The sequence below is a fragment of the Miniopterus natalensis genome, chromosome 3, assembly GCF_054644295.1.
Source record: "Miniopterus natalensis isolate mMinNat1 chromosome 3, mMinNat1.hap1, whole genome shotgun sequence".
Classification (NCBI taxonomy): domain Eukaryota; kingdom Metazoa; phylum Chordata; class Mammalia; order Chiroptera; family Miniopteridae; genus Miniopterus; species Miniopterus natalensis.
The window spans coordinates 4,773,397-4,784,382 of record NC_142083.1 but is presented as its reverse complement, the minus strand read 5'-3'; the positions used below and the strand labels follow the sequence as shown (position 1 = coordinate 4,784,382).

General features: G+C 41.1%; 1 long non-coding RNA gene across 2 annotated transcripts in view; it reads left to right on the top strand.

Moving 5' to 3' along the window:
- The first annotated feature begins 3,398 nt into the window (after positions 1-3,398).
- Positions 3,399-10,986, top strand: part of LOC107526260 (uncharacterized) — a 92,309-nt gene continuing 84,721 nt past the window's right edge. For both annotated transcript variants that reach the window (XR_015714206.1, XR_001602138.2), the window contains exon 1: positions 3,399-3,495. This is a non-coding gene — a long non-coding RNA (uncharacterized LOC107526260). The remainder of the gene's footprint in view (positions 3,496-10,986) is intronic.

Below are 10,986 nucleotides of genomic sequence, written 5' to 3'. Positions count from 1 at the left end.
AAGTTAAAACAAATAAGTCACCTCAAGAAAAATATCCAGTGAAAAATAATACAGTAGTATAAAATATGGACAAAATTCAGGTATTTGGTAAATGCAAGACTAATGTTTTGCAAATGTTGCAGAGAAAAGGCCAATATGGTGTTATTTATTGAACCAGAGATATTTTTAATTACATGAAATGGTAACATATAGAGATGAAACAGGAATGATTCTCAAGGAAAAGTAAGATTAACGTGATAAACAAATAAACAAAAATAAATTTCAAAGTATTCTATGTAATCCAAACTTTCCCAGCTCCAGCAGACAGCTCATTTAACTAAGATACTCCATTAAAAAATTTTGCATCATAGCTAATGAACCTAAAGAATCTCTTGAAGTTTACTAAGATTTAACCTAATGAAGTGACAGATTCTGACTTATTTACCCTTTCCAATTTTTAATCATTAATGGAGTGAAATAAAAGCATTCTAAACCTAGAATAACAAGAGCTTATTATCACTATTTGCTATGCCTTTAAATGGAAAGAGTATATTAGCTGTTTATAACTCAACCCATAGTCGAATGAAAACTTCTGCTCCATGATTATATCACCATTTATTTTTATTTATAAGCCCTAAAAAGAGAGAGGCACAAGAGAGCTAGAGTAAAATGCACACATTGAGGAAAAAGGCAGATTTGAAAATATTTTATCCAAGTAGAAGCAATGAAAACTTTTGGTTTGCACAACAGCCTCCCAAGGGTGGAGGTAGGACTCACATCACTGGTTACACTTGAAATTCACCCTGTTGAGCATTGAGGCCAACACTGAAGAGAGTATTCCCACGGGGGAGATTAGATGATCTGCCAGCCTTCCCACTTCTTATTTAGATGATTTTGTTGTCCCAATCATCATTCTTTCTGAAAACAACCTTTTGGCAATTTGAGTGTTTTTTAGTTATCTCCTTGGGAGTTGTTTGGCAGTGTTCAGCGAGAGCTGAGCTGTCAGCATCTCCAAGCATGGGGAAATTAGGAAATGGCACGCCATGGGTCCTCGCCTCTCCTTGAACATTACTTGCCCAGGCAATGTGAATAATTCTCAGCTTTGGAGCGGAAGATAAGCTCCACAGCTTGTCTTACAGATGAAACGGTAATAATGCCATTAACCCTATCTACGAGGAGCTTCCTCTTAACCATAATGATTGCTTTAAATAAGGTCACAACCCTAGCCTTATCATATTTTTGCCTAAAACATTAGCATATGTTCATTGATACACAAATTCTTTCCTGTAGGAAATGTTTCCTAAGTATCTACTCGGTGAGTTGTGCTAGATGTTGAAGACACAGCAATAAAAATATACACATTATTGATGTCCCTGGAGTGCATACTCATACAGACGAGTAATTATAATAAAAGTAACAAGGGCTCTGATCAGAAAGTAACAGATGTTCTGGGATTTATTGGAGGAACACCCAATCCTGCTTCGGTGGTGATCATAAGGGTGATATTAAGAGTATCTCAGAGCAAATTGTGTGTGTGTGTGTGTGTTGCATATATACTGATATGTAGTATGTATGGAATATATAATATGGTATAAACTTTATATGTAGCCTATTCTGCTTATATCACATATATGTTATATATAACATGACATACATGTGCTCCGTATCACTATTACTATAATATATGTATACTATATACACTAGGCAAAGAGTGTAGTGTCTGGAGGCTCTAAGGTAAGAGAGTTTGAAACATCGACAGAGTTACAAGGTGTTCGATATGCTGCAGATGCGAGTTTGAGAGGAGGAGGGTGAGCGGTGAGGCGAAATGCCTCCAAATGTTGTCTACTCTGCAACTCCAGGGACTGTCGTCACCCAGGAGAGAGAAGCGGTGATCTAAGTCAGGCTGCAGACAGTGAGGAGGGAAAGAAGTCAATTGAACCAAGAAACATTTAGGAGGCAAATTAGACAAGACTCAGTGATTGGACTTGGGGAGTGAGAGAGAAAGAGAGGAGGTATTTTCCTTGGTCAGTTGGATGGGTGGATGGCTCTGCCCTTGAGAGATGAGGGACACGGACGGAAGAGTCAGCTCAGGCGGGGCAGCCTTCTTAAGGTAGCTCCAACCGGCTGACTTCGAAGTATGAGGGGGCCTCCAAGTGGTTATTTCCAGCGGGCAGTTGGACACGCAGGTTTGCAATTCAGGAGAGGAATCCAGATTCGATTATGTTTTAGATAGGTGACAATTTTAGCCCTGAGAGTTGATGAATTCTAAGAGAGAGCGTAGAGACAGAGCAGAAGCTGGCTCAGCATACCCTGAATATCTGCAAAAACAGAACAATAAACCCAAGGGTAGGAGGCTGCCCCACACAACAACTAGCCAGAATGAGGTTTTAGAAAAAGGATCGATATTCTCTCAAGTTAAAAATTAGCATAAAAATACCCATAGCTCCTCAAATTAATTTTATAATCTTAAATTAGAAAACAATGAAAGGTAGATTAGCCTTTTTTCTGATTTTTATAGGCTTGTAGCCATATAATTCTAGATCCCTAATGATTATTAAAGGATATCTACTTGAGTAGATTTTATAATTTACTTTAATAATTCAGATTTTAGCTTAACATCCACGTAATTTATCAAGAACCCATTTCCCAAAATAGTATAGAAATACAGAAACCACAAGTAAGCAGAGGGGGCCAGCTGATATCTATCTGTCTATCTATCATCTATCTATCTATCTATCATCTATCTATCTATCTATCTATCTGTCTATCTATCTATCTATCTATCTATCTATCTATCTATCTATCTATCTATGTATCTATCATCTATCTTTCTATCTATCTATCTATCTATCATCTATCTATCTATCTATCATCTATCTATTATCTATCTATCTATCTATCTATCTATCTATCTATCTATCTATCTATCATCTATCTTTCTATCTATCTATCTATCTATCTATCTATCTATCTATCTATCTATCATTTATCTATCATCTATCATCTATCTATCATCTATCATTATCTATCTATCTATCTATCTATCTATCTATCTATCTATCTATCTATCTATCATCTATCTATCTATCATCTATCTATCATCTACCTACCTACCTACCTACCTATCTATCTGTATTTGTATATTCCACAATATATGTGTAATGCCTTTTATAAGCAAAGACAAGGGAATGCTATTGAAAGTATTTCTAAACTACTTATTTAGGGAAATGGATAACAATTAGCTTATTTTTGATAGTTGAAACAGTACTAATTTTCAAGAAATTAAATGAAAACACAGACAAATAAAAAATATAGAAACCCACAACTTATTTAATCAAAATATTAGTTTTGGGTTTAAACCTCTAGAAAGACAACTGAAAATGTTAATATGGGTTCCTTTTCTTTTTTCTCAGCCCACCCGTTGGGAAATAACAATGAATAATAGAGTAACACGCTGGAGGCAGAAGGCGGGGCGTGAAAGAGCCAGAGTTCTGAATGAGGTCACTGGTGTCCCAGGTAAGTGACGATCCTTTACCTGCAATTGGCGTTTCCGGTGCCTTGGGTAAATGAGGGGAGGTGACTTTCGTGGAAGCGTTGTACGTCATGGCTTAGATTGCATGGACGATCCAGCACGGTCCTGCAGGTTGCTTTGCATTTGAAGATGAAGCTCTTTTGATCGCTGGCATGTGGCTGTGTATATAGAAACCCCAAACAACTGGAGCAATCAGTCCATCAATTGGTTATTTTGTTTACACAAAATCAAAAGGGTTAGTTTGACTGATTCCCCCTGCTTGGATGTTTGGGCATTAAATATGTAACCCAGATGTCAGCTGCGCCACCTTGGATTCCTGGAGATCTAGATAAGATTGTCTTGAATCTCGATACCCACCTTGTGGGTGGAAAAACACTTTCAAATGCCATGCGCTAAGAAGTTTTGAATATTGGAGACTTCATGGTATTATGAGATGCTGCTGGGTTAACATTTGTTGTATGTGTGGAGCTGAGAGCTAAGCTTCCCTGGCTGCTGTTGAGCATTTATTGGAATTTCTTATGAGAGTACATTTGACCGGGGAGTTTATTGCTCTGGACTGGTTTTGATTCTGTGCCTGCTCTTTGTTTTTGTTGTGGAGGTTTATTTGCTGGTTTAACCCATCCAGCCCTGTGAGAACATTCAAGTCAGACTATTGTTTCCAGACCCAGGCTGTGCAATGACACTGGGGGCAGCTGGGGGCAGGTGCTCAGGGCGCCTTGGGCATCAGCTGCACTGTGACAGGTGACTGGGCAACGCCCAGCGCGGAGCCCATGTACCATTGTCACTTCTCATTGAGGTTAAGCTTGGCTGCTCTTTCCTGGTTTATTTTATATGTGACAGTTTTACAGTTGACAATGTTACTAGACACTTTCAGTGGGTTCTTTTTCGGTCTAACTTTTATCAGCAATGTATTTTTTTAACAGGAGAGGTAAAATAATTACCCTTAAAACTAGAAGTGGACTTTTGATTTTAAGAAGAAAAACTAAGGGTTGACGCTGGTGTGATGAGAACGATTAGGCTGAGATCTGATAAGCTGTCGCACAAACTACTTTCACAACTCGTGGGAAATACCTTGAAAGCAGATAGGACGGAACGGTGACAGCTCCTTTCTCTGTTTTTCTTCATTTGTTTGTTCCTGTCTCTGCCCTAAGTTATGATGCGAATCACAGGGCCTCAGGATCGGGGTGAGAAGTCACCTGCTGAACAAAAGGACAGCTTTGAAGGTTTAAAAAAGTGTTAATATGGCCGCATAGCCCGACTTGCGTGGCCCTGAGTAGGCACGAGCCTCCCCGCTCCGCAGGCCCCCTGCTGCTCGGTGGCTCCTCCTGTGTCTCCCGCACTCCAGGCTCTGATGGGAGGGTCAGGGCCCTGGGCTTGAGCTGAGGGGGCCGCGCCCTTCCCTTCAGCGATGCCGACGGCCAGGGGGTGAAGCTGAAGTCGTATCTGGACGATACTCCTAGGCATCCACTTGGCCTGACTTTACCAAAGTTAGCCAGGGGGCCGAGGAGAATGGGCCGAGCAAGCCCCGGCGTCCCGGGCTCTGAGCTGCATGTCTCACCTCCCTCCTGGCTTCCCGAGCTCCCTACTAAGTGGGTGTGCTCTGCCTGGCTTGGTAAGTGGGGTGTCAGCTCGGAGAGCCTTTATGTCCCAGGTGGGGGGACGCGGCATCTGGGCTCGTGTCCCCCACTTGGGGGGAATGGGGTGCACCCGCTGCTGGCTGCCAGGAACCAGAAGCCTCTCCCCACACGGCTGGTGGCACACGGGCCCAGCCACTGACACGCGCAGCTGGAGCGGCCTTTGCAAAGGGTCCCCCTCACTCTGCTTCCCTGGAGGCTGGGGGGCGACAGTTTCCCGTGGCAGGTTGGCTGTAAACACACACTGCCTGCCTGGGGGTGCTGTTTGCCTTCGAAGGTTGAGGGCCGCATGGGCACAACATAGTAACTGGGTGTTTCATTTTTAGGGGCAGTAAATTATGTGACTCTAGGAAGACATATCATGGAAACATCATCGTTATAGATGAACAGACTCAGGGTAATTAGTAAACAGCGCAGTTAGAAAGGGAAATGAACAGGATAAACGTTCATAGATGCCTGGGGAAAGAGAGTAATACACTTTAAAATCTTAAAAATTTGAGTACACATATTGAAATTTAAGTAATGGATATTATTTTTACTCTTTGGGATTAGATGCAGAATTCCAGAGGGGGACCGTTTTATTTAGTCCTGAGCTTATATCTACCTACCTTTCTATCCATCCACCCACCATTCATCCATCCATCCATCTGGCCACTTATTTTGTATTTAAAGTGTTCTTTGCTTTTCTTAACGGTTTACCACTTTATCCACATGAATTTTTTTGAAACCTGAAAACTGCTCTGCAGCCAGCATAGTGCCTGCGACTTCCGCTCTAAGAAAGCCAGCTGCTGGGCAGGACTGTCTCAATGGGTGGGCGGCAAAAGTACACAAAATAAAAACAAAAAAATGAGAATTTTATTCTCCAGCTTGTATGAACCCATAAAGTCCTTCCTTTAGTCAAGAGCTTGCTCATTCTTGTGTGTCATCACCTTTTTTTTCTTAAGCATTTTGGGCGACATAAGCTGGAAAGCATTATCTGTTCTCAGAGTGGCACCAGGGCCCAAGGCAGGAGGAAAAGTGGGAGCAGCTTCCTGGACGCGAGTGCACAGGGATGTCCTGTTGCACGGAACTCGAATCAGCGAAGAGTGTTTGAGAAACCCCAACAAGTGAGCAAATTAAATAAAACCTGCTGTGTTTGCTGTTTTACAGACCATTAGCTATTCAAGTATCCACAATAAAACAAATGGTCTGTCCTCTCCGTTTCAGATGATTCCGTGAGTCTAAAGACTGTCCAGGCTACTTTAGATAAGATTTAATACAAAATAGATGTCACTGACATTTATTGGAATATTGACGTTCAGTTTAATTAACATGTGAAACATGCCTCTGTAAAACCCAGCACATGACCATGGTTATTTTCAAACCAGAATGAGAACAGGCAGGCAGATCCTTTGTGGTGTAATTGTACATATTCTTTCCTAGTGAATACTTTGAAAAAACAGATGAAATGCAGAATTTGCTGCTTTCCAAAATCTTAACAGTTGTAGGCTGATTCTTGGGGATTCTGTGATGAGTGACTTGGACCTGATATATTTCACGGAAACTGGAAGTAGTGGATCCAATTCCTTGATTGGTGATGTTATAACTGACACTGGGGACATTATTTGGTTTCACTGAGGAATTTGGACTCAATAGGCCTGGTAGAGCCTGGGAATCTATATTTTTATAAATATATTGTATAATGTATTTTATATTCCAGACATGTCTGGAAATCCTGCCAGTCAAACCTTTGCCAGAGTATGTATGTGATTTGTGACTAGTTTGTAAACTGAAACATGATTGATTTAATGTGCAGTCCCAGTTCCTAATGGTTTTGACTCCTCTGTTGAATTCATGTATCTGTGCCTGTTTAGAAAATGCTGCGTAAAAATAATTTCCATCTTCTCCATACTTTCTTAGCTCTTACCCTTTCGAGTTGATGCAAAAGCCACTACCTCCAGGTGGCCTTCCGTGATTGTAATAGCTGGAAGTAATCTCTTCCTACACTGATAGGAACTGGTCTCCTACGAAAGTGATTTCACTAACGTGCTTTTTGGTGTCCTACGTGTTTCTATTTTAGGAACATGTTTTTCAAAGTATTGTGGAGTCTGCTATTAGGGTTTTCTCAAGGACATTACCACAGAGTGTCATCATGAGGATCAGAACAAATTTTTTTCATAAGAATATTTGTGTTTTGCTGCAAGTATGTAAGAATAGTTAGGAGCATGGGTTTTGAAGCCACACTGCATATAGTAATAGCCCAGCGTCATTACTTACAAGCCATGGGATCTTGGTCAAGTCACTTAATCTCTTTTGCCTCATTTTCTTCATCTGTAAAGTGGGGCTGAGTATAATGCTTCCCCAACAGGGTTATTATGCGGGTTAAGTGAGTTGGTTTATGTACTGCTTGGAATAACACCTGGCGTTTTGTAGTTACTGCATCAGGTGTTTGCTATGATTATTTCCCCTAAGTGCTTTGTTTTGATATTATAAATTCTGAGAATTAGCCCATCAGTTTTCTCTCTTCACATTGACTGAAAGTCGATTTAAAGCCAAGTTTGTGAGGTGCCCTACATTAGGGAAGGGACATCTTTACCTTGTCACTGGCCCAACTCTATCTCTTCTATGGCATTTTTTAATTTCTCACTTCATTTATGCAATCTTGCGTAACTTTATGAATTCGTAGGAGCTTCTTAACACTTTTTCTGGAGAAGGGTAGAGTATGGAAACAGAAACACATACACCTTCTCTCCTTCCTGCTGCGACCTGAACTGCGCGACGTAGGGAGGGATGAAGGACATCTTCGTTCTAAGAGAAGGCCGACTAGAAGAGTTGACAGGGAGGAAGGACGGAGAAAAAGGAGCGTTGCTGTCTGTCAGTGACAGCTCCCCCCGTGCTTTGCTGTCATGTGGGGAAACCCGCACAGGTTCGCGTCGCTGTCTGGCGTGACCTTGCCCGTGACTGTCAGCCCGATCCTCCGTGCGTGGCAGGGAGGGAGCTTCCCGCGCCTCTGAGCGACATCGCAGGAGAACTAAGCCCTCGATTTGCAAGCTCAGTGCCGTCGCATTGAAATAGCCTCAGGCCTGTGCAGGCCAGCCGTTCATAAGGGCTCTTATTTAAAAAAATGTCCCGAGTAGCATTTTTAAGCTGCTGCTCATGCTGACAGTTTTAACCATAAGAACAAGAAGACCGGCCCGCTGCGCCCCCTTTGGAACAGCGCTGGGTGCGGAGGGCTGTCTCCGCCCTTGAACTCTGCCAGCCGCTCGGAAGGTCCCTAAGCCGCAGCTCTCCTGCACGAGGGCCCGCCTGTGGTCGGGGCTGTCATCTGGACCCGTGATGGATTTATGGCGCAGCCATCGCCATCCCAATTCATTAACTTAAGTGTTTCTGCAGCTGAAGTCACGTGTTCTGCCAAACGGAGATTTCCGTTGGGTCCCCGCGATGCCCTGCTGCTGGGATCCTGCAAACCCAGCGTAGGCAGAGGGCCCTCCACGCCAGGGGTTCATGCCTCTGGTTTCCACCCAGCAGAGCTATTTACCCTGTTAAGTTTTCTTACAATGTGTGAAAACTGGTGTTGGGAGGGTGGAGCTCCGGGAGATGGCAGAGATCTGCTTGAGGACCGGAACTCCTCCCAAATTACAGTCAGCCGGGCCTGGAGGGGGGCTCGGTGCCTGGAAGCCAGGCAGTGAAATGCGAGCGTCCCATATGAATTTAATTGCCTGCTGTTTTACTCTGCTGATAGAGTTTTCTTATGTGCTGATCCTATATTTCCTGTCTATTAGTAAGTACAGAAACCAAATAAATCTGCCGTTTCAAAAGTGTGTTACTGTTATACAGTGATTCCAGGTAAAAGAAGTAATTCCAGAATTTACCCTAGTACACAGATAAGTGGAATTGGGAAATTGTACATAATAAACTAGATATTAAAGTTAAAACATAACTGCTTAGTGAACTAATTATGCTAGAATAAAAACGGCAGTTGGATAACATTGTAAAATATTCTTGGATATTCATGGTGGGCATTTAGATAATTACTATGTGGAACAGGAAATGATCTGGAAATATTTTAAGAAATTTGCTGAATATATTAATATCTTGGCTACTTAGATGTTATTTCATCTCTTATTATTTAAGTCCTTACAAATGCTTTAATTTTAAGCCAGAACTTTTACATGGCCCATTTGAAATCTGGGAGAGAATCCTTGATTTACAAATGTTAGTGGTCTCATGAAATTTCTTGCTTTGCAAATATACTTCTATCCTCAGCCCTATGTTTAGCTGACAAGAATAATAAATGTTTGGGTATAGAATCTTGTTTTTGAAGTTCAGCCTCAAGGACCAATTTTGTCAAAGAGTAAAATTTGGAAAATAACATTGAAAATAATTTGAAGTACTTTATTTTCAGAAATTTTACCTTTTTACCAATTATCTGGCTGAAATGAAGATTTTAATGTTCTTTATTTCTTTTTATTTTTTAAAATATATCTTTATTGATTTCAGAGAGAGGAAAAGAGAGGGAGCGAGAGAGAGAAACATCAATAATGAGAGTCATTGATCGGCTGCCTCCTGCACACCCCCGACTGGGGATCGAGCCCGCAACCTGGGTGTGTGCCGTGACTGGGAATCGAACCCCGATCGCCTGGATCCTAGGTCGACCCTCAGCTGCTGAGCCACGCCCGGCCAGTCAAAATCTTCTTTATTTCTGATGATAGCAATCATGTCAATGCTTTTGCTGACTTCTCCTTATATCTTTTAATTTTAAGTGTTAGATACTTTTTCTTCTTATAGTTTTTAGAAAGGAAAGAAGGGAAGGTGAAACAGAGCACAAAGTATGGATTTCAAAAGATAGATGAAGCTCTTTGAAAGGTAATTTATATCTTCAAATGCAAATATCTCCCTGATCTGAAATCTTGTTTATAGTAAAAAAAAAAAAAAAAAAGCCAAATCTTTTTGTTTATGAAATCTGAGAATAATGTCTCACTACGATAGTTTTTAATGAAATATATATGCATCCAACTTGATGGAAATTTTATGTACTTATTGCTATTTATGAAAGCACATCTAGAAAAGGAATTAAACACACTTTGCAATTTCAAAAGGCAAAATAACTTGTAGCCCAGTCAGATCCGCTTATGCAGATTATATTGACAGGCGCACGTCAACTCTACAGGTGCACTCTCATTCTTAGAAGAATGCCTCGTGAAAAATTATGATTATAATACAGAAGAAAGAGAGAACTCATCCTGGTTGGAAAGTCAATGCCTGTCCTCAGATGTAGAGAATTCTGCTTTTGGTTATACCATTTGAGCACCAGTGTGAGTGGTTTAAACTCAGGGGACATATCCACAGTCTCTCTGGCACTGGATCTGATAACGCCCCACTTGGTGATTGTTAAACATCTTAGGGAGGGAAGAAGATCTTAATATTCTTTCCACTCACTTTTCCATTCTAACTGTACCTTACATCTTTTCTTAAATTTCTGGGCATAAGAAGGACCCCATTACTGTACAGCTCTGTAGATCTTTCTACATTATAATTATATATGCTAATTATATGTGTCAGCATTTCTTTTGTAAATGGTGAGAAAGCCAACAATGAAGCACAATCAGCCTTTTTTTTTTTTTTTGGCTGTCTTAACAGCATCAATACCAATGAATATCCATTGAAATCTAGAACTGGATTGTGAATTCTAGACATATGCCTTGAGTAAGTATCTTAACCTCTCAGTGTCAGTTTCCCCATCTTGCTAATGGGCATATTACTGTCCTCATAGATTGCTGTTAGTATTAAATAGAACAAAAATCCCTACCAATAAGACCTGGGAAATAGATATTACTGAATAAATGCCAGATTTTCGCTTCT